Raw genomic sequence first — 7,770 nt, 5'->3', positions numbered from 1 at the left:
GTCCTGAGTGGGTAGCGTCCAGAATTTACTCGAAACGAAGTCATTTAGAATGTTTTTAGAGCATTAACAGTAGTGTATAGGATTTCCTAAAAGCGCATTCACGAGTCTACGGAAACCGCGGCAGACCAAACCAGATGAAAGTGCGCATTCAGCTCGGCAAAGAACTCGTGCTCTTCCTCAACACTGAAGTCCTCAGACATTTTTCTTTTGTTGTTTCTTTCTTTGCACAGGTAAACAGCACATTTCTTCTTCTACGCTTGCATTATCGGCAGAGCAGACGCTGAATGCGCACTTTCATCTGGTTTGGTCTGCCGTGGTTTCCGTAGACTCGTGAACGCGCTTTTAGGAAATCCTATACACTACTGTTTATGCTCTAAAAACATTCTAAATGACTTCGTTTCGAGTAAATTATGGACGCTACCCACTCAGGACACTTGGAATACATTGGACGAGCAGTATGGAGGAATATTGACACGTTTTTTTGTGGACTTTTATGGACCTTTCTGCCTCGGGCACCATAGACCTTCATTATTTAAATGTCAGCAGACAGCAAGAAGCCTCCCAGATCTCCAGATGCATTTGAGATATCAAAAAAGTACTCCAGAGTGTTGTTCAGCATGGGGGTGAGTAGAAAATGAAGGCTAATCATGTTTTGGGTGTACTATTCCTTTAAGTAATTCTTGTGCATGTTGTTTTTATTATCTTTTTATTGAACCTGACAGTTTCTCTAAATCTGTGGCTATGAAAGTCTGACCCCTAACTTTCTCATTCAGTTCAATTCAGTTTATTTATGTAGAGCTGATTCACAACACATCTCATCTCAAGACACTTTACAGAAACTATGAAGTCAGATGGGATAAAAGTTTCTGCAAAGGAAAAACTTCCTCCGGTTCTCTGCTCCCCTACGCCCGACAGAGAATCTGTGTAATTGTATTTATTAATGAAAACCATGCTGCATTCTCTATGACTCTTCCAAACATCATCGTCCACAGACAAGCTCTTTGTCATTCACCGTCAAAATACGAAGAAACTCCAATTTTCTGGTTCACTTGGCTCCACCTGGACCTGTCACACAGGCCCTCTTTGGACTTCAAAGAACTTGGAGCAGGGCAGTAGGTGTTGCTTTTCATGGACACGTGGAGGCAGTCTGAAAGTAAATTGATAAGTAATAGGATGAGGATGTGAAATCTGGGCTTTATTCTCAGCTCAGTTGACTCAATTAATAAATGATAAAGATTTTCAATAAAAAACATGAATGCAGAAATAAAACATATCTGGTCTACAACTGGTTTAATTTTGACATTACTGGTGCAGAGGGGGCATTGCATAATGATTCTAATTACTTTTATGACCTCATTATTACAAGTGGAGACCAAATGATAACATAAAAAGAGAACATGAAATACTGATAGAGAGATGATTAGACCAGGGTTAAATGTCTTACTGATAAGGAGAAAGGCTTATAAAGACTTGGATAAGTCAATCCAGAGCCATAAGCTATTTTTATTTTTCACCAAATGCTCAGCTTGCATTACTCTATAAACAACAAGTAGAAATGCAGAAGCAGAAATCTCCATCTCGTCTAATATCCTTGTAATAATGGTGCAAGTGTGTCAGTAAGGAAACAATACATATGGTTTTTCAGGTTATCTTATATAAGGCCAGTCTGTTTTTATTTTGAGATGCGTGGATTGCATTTAAACAAATGAATTAAAAAAAAAAGTACGAAAACAGATTATCCTAATCTTTTGAACGTTTAATTTGTTTTTCACATATAAAGTAAATAATGATCTTTAGAATTGACTGTGGACCATTTCAAAATGCAATTGTGATTACAAGAACTCTTGTTTTTATTTGATTTATTGTAGAATCGCTGATTAAGTCATTGGGCATTTTTCTAGACAATTTAGTAAAATTGCATGAAGAATTGATAACAGGAGCAAAAGTGGAGGAAATTGCACTATTTTGAATAGAATTCTGCTTGTGCTACTGGCTGTCTTCATAAAAAGTTTTGAAGAAGCAGCCAGAGGAAAAGGGGAAATGACTTCTGTTCATGTGGAATGAAAAAGTAATCAGAACATTTGTTATAGGATGACTTGGAGGCACAAATATGGTAGGGTAGCCTCTGGTATCTGGATCCTTCAGACTGTTGCAACCAGTCAAGGTCATCGTTGTTGTGTCTGAAGGCAATGTCACAGAAACATCCGTCACATCATCTTTCTCCAGACCAATGTGCAAAAAATTGAATTCTTTATTTTGAAGAATTTAGAATTTCTTTTTGTTTTGTGTTTTTCTCTCTTTAACAGTCAGGGATGGAGTCAAGTGGGGATCTTCCAAGACCAGGGCCGAATGATTTGAATGTTGACCAATATTTCAGGACACAACTTTTATGTCCATCTTCTCTTCTCATCCATCAGGGAAGAGGATAAAGTCATACTGTTGAACTGTAAAGTGCCTTGAGATGACATGTTTTGTGAATTTGGCGCTATATAAATAAACTGAATTGAATTGAATACTATTATGAGAGTAAAGTTGCAAGATTATCAGAATAATGTCATAAAAGTATGAGAATAAAGTTCTAACATTATGACAGTAAAGTCAATATTATGAGAATAAAGTTGCAACATTTACAACATTATTCTTGTATTGTTACAATTTTATTCTTGCAATATTATGACTTGATTCTCATTATATTATCACTTTATTCTAGTAATATTATGATTGTATTTCCTTAATGTTACGATTTTATTCTTGTAATTTACTACTTTATTCTCCTACTGCTGCAACTTTATTCTTGTAATATTATGACTTTGTTCTCATAATATTATGACTTTCTTCTTGTAATGTTACCATTTTATTTTTGTAATGTTACGACTTTATTCCGAACTCAGAACTTTGTACAGAAGTTGTCAGAATTTCAGGCAGACAGACTGATCTGATTTACAATATCATTTATTAACAACACGTCGAATCTGTGACTTAGCAGCTGGAATGTCTTTAGAGGGGAAATCTGACGGAGGACAATTACGAGCGTGGGAGCTACTAACCTGGTTGTAAAATTCAGTCTGAGCCCAGACAAAGGAGTGGAATCCAGGCGGATGATCTACCACAGCATGCAGTGGACGCTGCCTAGAGAGTTCCAGGAGCCAAGGCCAAGAAGGCTGCTGAACTGGTTGACGAGCAGAAGCAAGCAGAGAGGGGAAGCATGAGCCTCTAGAAGGCGAGGCAACAGGAAGTGTCAATGAGGTAAACAGGAGTCCAGGCCAGAAGATCAGAGATTCAAAGAGGTATCGAAGGGAAATCCAAGTCAGCGTCAGGAGACAGGGTCCTAAGCAGTGAAAATCCAACAGGAGTCCAAAGACAGGTCAGGCGAACATATCAGAACAGGGGCAGGCAGGCTAAGAGGTCCAAAGTAGAGACTGACATTTTTTCGGGAATCCCATGGGTCACGGGATTCCCGTGGGATGGGAGTCAGTATTAGTAACAATCACGGGATTGGGACGGTACAGGATTAAACATTAACGGGAGGAGACGGGAGCGGGAGCAAACCAATAGTAACTTCCGCTCTGAGTTTTTCACCCGCGCTCAAAAACAACAAGAATGGGAGTGGTGCAGGAGCGGGAGTCATTCTGAATGGGAGCGGGATGGGAGTGGGAGTAATTTTACCAGGAGTGGGATGGGACAGGATTTAGATTTCTACTCTGGCCCGGGATCGGGACGGGACACCATTTTTTTCTGTGGGAGTGGGACGGGACAGGAGTGAAAATTCACTCCCGTGTCAGTCTCTAATCCAAAGGCAGAAACCAGTCAGGATCAGGCAATCAGAACAACACACAGGGTATGCTAGAGCAGCCTGGTCTCGACGCTCCCGACGGCTTTACCATATTAACAGGAGAAGTGGTGCAAGTGAAGTTAGACACAGACAACATACAGTAATTTATTAATGTTTTAAACCAGGTTGGGTTTGGATTAGCCAGCAGATGGGTCCAGATCCGGACCACGGACCTCTGTTCTAGATGCACCCTTATATCATAAGGAGGAAACATCTATTGACCGCTGTGTAAAAATGTAAAATTCAGGAATCTAATTAATGTGTGTTCAATGGGACTCCTCAAACCCACATTTTTGTAGTTCTTGGTTTTATAGCGTTGTAGATTTTCTAACCTCCAGATTACAGATCCTTTGCTTCTGTCTATATAAGGTCAGTTACAGACCACCTTATGCATCTGTAAAAATCAATGCTAGCTGCATTACCGATAACAGCATTGAGCTCCACTCCAAATTCTTGGAAATCTGTAGAGTACAGAGGGATAGGTTCAGGGGGATCCTAGTGGACTGGAACGGAACAGAAAATTGGAGTAGCTCTATATTTTGGTGGACAGTGACGTTCAGAGTTGTCCCAGAGAAAGCAGAATGGTTCTATGCCATTGCTCCATCAGGCACAAATGTGATCAGAGTGGAGTAAAAGTGGAGGGTGAGGAAAATCTGGTAACACAGAACCATAGGCCCAGAGATGTTCCAGGACACTGCAAAAGAAATCTGCTCTCTGCTCTCTAAGTGATGGGTATGGTAAAGGATAAATACCATTGGTATGTACTATTGAATTGACAAATATAGGTGATGATTTTATGGTACAGCTAGGCTCCACCAGGTCCTGTTGGAATTTGACATTAGCAGATCCATAAATCTTCCACAGCTGGAGACAAGAAGGGCTCTGAGGCTTCCTGGTAGTGGGAAAAATTGACTGTAGACTTTAGAAAACCTAGTAGATAGTAATTTAACCCTGGATTCCAAGAAGCGTAAATCTGTGCCTCTCCACTTTCCTTATACTCGCTGATATTCAAATTGAATGCATTCCTTTCAGCTGAAAAGAGTACCTGGAACACTATGTTATAGTGTACTGTAGTTATTTTTCCCTTTAGCCACAGTGAGATGCTTGTATCCAGGTAAGGAATTTGTCTATGCCTAATGGCTTTTGATGCTCTGAATCCAGCATCTGTCAACTCATTGTGAAGCTCTGACAAATTCTTAAAAGGATTTTGATGACAAACCCTCTCTAGGCTGCAGTTATCCATGTTGCCTGTACACCTGTCCCCACCAGGCTTATTGCTTTCACTCACAACACTTTTTGCATATGTTTGAAAATAGCACTCTGTAAAGAATCAGCTTGTGTGGCTTGTGTGTAGACTTCTAAATAAGATTTAGACTAAGACAGTATTTAGAGGCTCAGGAAAACTTTACAGATGTTTGATTTATCTGATTAATTTGTAGCATCCAAATTTTACAATGTTCTTTTTAAGCTGCACTCACACATGCAGAGATGGGAAGTAACGAAGTACAAATACTTCGTTACTGTACTCAAGTAGATTTTTCTGATATTTTTACTTTACTTTACTACTTATTTTTATGGCGACTTTTTACTTCTACTCCTTACATTTTTACACAAATATCTGTACTTTCTACTCCTTACATTCTAAAAAATTGGCTCGTTACTTTAGTTTTGAATCATTTCAATGGAGTTACCGTTATTATTTTTCACGTCATCAATACCAAATTCAATCTAATTGGATGGGAATCTACGTTGCATTTGACGCACCACTACAAGATGAATCGACAGATTCGGCAGTATTCATTCGCGGCAAATCATTGCAGCTTGGTGGCGGTGGGGTTAGCATAGTAGTATAGACGACGAGATGATTGAAAATGAACACAACGGAGATCTAGTCCTATTGGCAGACATCCATTTAAAATGTAGGCAACGGCATGAAAAAAGTGGTTTCTACTTTTACTTTTATACTTTAAGTAAATTTACAAGCCTGTACTTTGTTACTTTTACTTGAGTAAAGAAGTTTAATCAGTACTTCCACTTTTACCAGAGTATTTTTTAACACAAGTATCTGTACTTTTACTCAAGTACGGAAAGTGAGTACTTTTGCCATCTCTGCACACATGGCAACACAAAAGTAAAATCAGCGTAAGGAAAAACATCAGATTATAGAAGCAAACAAAGAAACCACTGAAATCCTTGTAGAAATCAGATTTATTCCACCTCTACAATGCTCTGACCCTGTTATAAACTTTAAGCGATGAAGAGAAGTAAGAGTAAAGCAGCCTGGAATGAGACAAAAGAACACACCTGAACTGATAAGTGTTCTGAAAGAAGACTGCAGTCTAACACCCTAGACATTATCCTCAAATATGCAAAGCGACCAGGTGATTGTGCTAACAGGAACGATTAGAAGCTGTTCCTTGTCCAGCCCAACTTACAGTATCAGCTACTGAGTTGTTTAGATTTCCTGTTTGGAAATTAGAAAATCATTATTAATGAATGATTTGATTACTGACAGTAATGTTATGTAGTATTATTTAACAGATATATGGTAAGATGAAAAAAGAAGGAAAGACACACTTATAGAGTCCATGACTCGCATTTTTTATGTTCTGATGGAGAGTAGGGAGCTTAAAAGGATGTTTTATGATAGACTAGAGCGTAAAGAGGTCTTCTTGGGTCCTGCGAAAGCCATACTTGTGAATATTCACAAGCCTCTGAAAAGACAAATCAAATCAGGGTTATTTATGCAGCACATATATACAGGACGCCATCTCAAAGCACTTCGCAGAGTCAGGTGAATAAATCATATAGATTGGAAAAAAACATTTTCTACCTAAGCAAAAATCGAAATTACATCGAGTCATTGACTTGCAGAATCCACAGCTCCTGGATGAGCGTATAGCAACAGTGGACAAGCACACATGTAGTTAGAGTGGTGAAAAATAATACCCTCTAATAAGAAGAAAACCTCAAACAGAACCGCCTCAGCTTTGAATGTACTTCTTCCTCTATGTTAAGGATATATAATTAAATAAAATATAAGTAAACTTTTAAGGGTTAAAAGTTTACTTTTTGATCAGGTTTAAAGTGTCATTACTAAGTTCTGACCCAAAAATGCAAATAACCGAACAGTGAGTCGAGGGAAAAGGTTTAACGGGTTTTATTGAGAAGTAAACAGGGGGAGAATTGTTGCTCTGAACACTGCTCAACCGGAACTGCAAAGTGAGGGGAAGACACAGTGGTTAGTTCAGGCTCAGTGGGGAATTTGACTCGTGAAACTTGGAGAAGTTTTGGTTGCCGACTCACGTTTCCAATGAAGTTGTTGTGTTCTTGACTCCTGTCTGTGTGCTGCGGTTCCAGTGTTTGTCTGATTCGGTGGAGGGTGGAACAGATTTTACCCAGAATGCAGTTGATAGTTGGAGAACGGAGATACTGACTGCCACTCAGATTTCCTGCGGTACTTGAATGGGTCGTAGTGGAGAATGATCCCTTTCTCAGTGGAAAGCTCAAACGATCTCTTGGGGAAAGTGGATCCAAACCTCCTGTTTGAACCCTAGCTCAGTTTGAAGCTCAGTTGATCCTTCCAGGGTGTGAAGGTCCAAGAGATCCAGTTAGCAGGACAACTTCCTGCCAAGAGGCAAAGAAAAAACAAAGGTAACCTCAGGTTGACCAAAAACTCAGCTTGACTCAGCAAACTCAGCTTGGCTAGAGTACCCTAAACTGGCAAACACTCTGGCGTCGAAGTAGTGGCAGTCAGCAGCTTAAGAACACTCCGTTTAACGAGGAAACAATCCGCAGGTGTGTGAGGAGGCAGACCAGAACCAGGTGCCTCCTGGTGGATTAAAGGAGACAAACACAGAAACACAAACACAAAGACTGGAGTCCTGACATAAAGTTAGAGTCACTCTGGTGTTTGAGCTATATCTTGTTGGCAATGA

This window comes from Cyprinodon tularosa, unplaced genomic scaffold (assembly GCF_016077235.1).
Source record: "Cyprinodon tularosa strain WSP-4 unplaced genomic scaffold, ASM1607723v1 ctg467, whole genome shotgun sequence".
NCBI classification, from domain to species: Eukaryota; Metazoa; Chordata; class Actinopteri; order Cyprinodontiformes; family Cyprinodontidae; genus Cyprinodon; species Cyprinodon tularosa.
Note: the sequence above shows the minus strand (reverse complement) of the source record.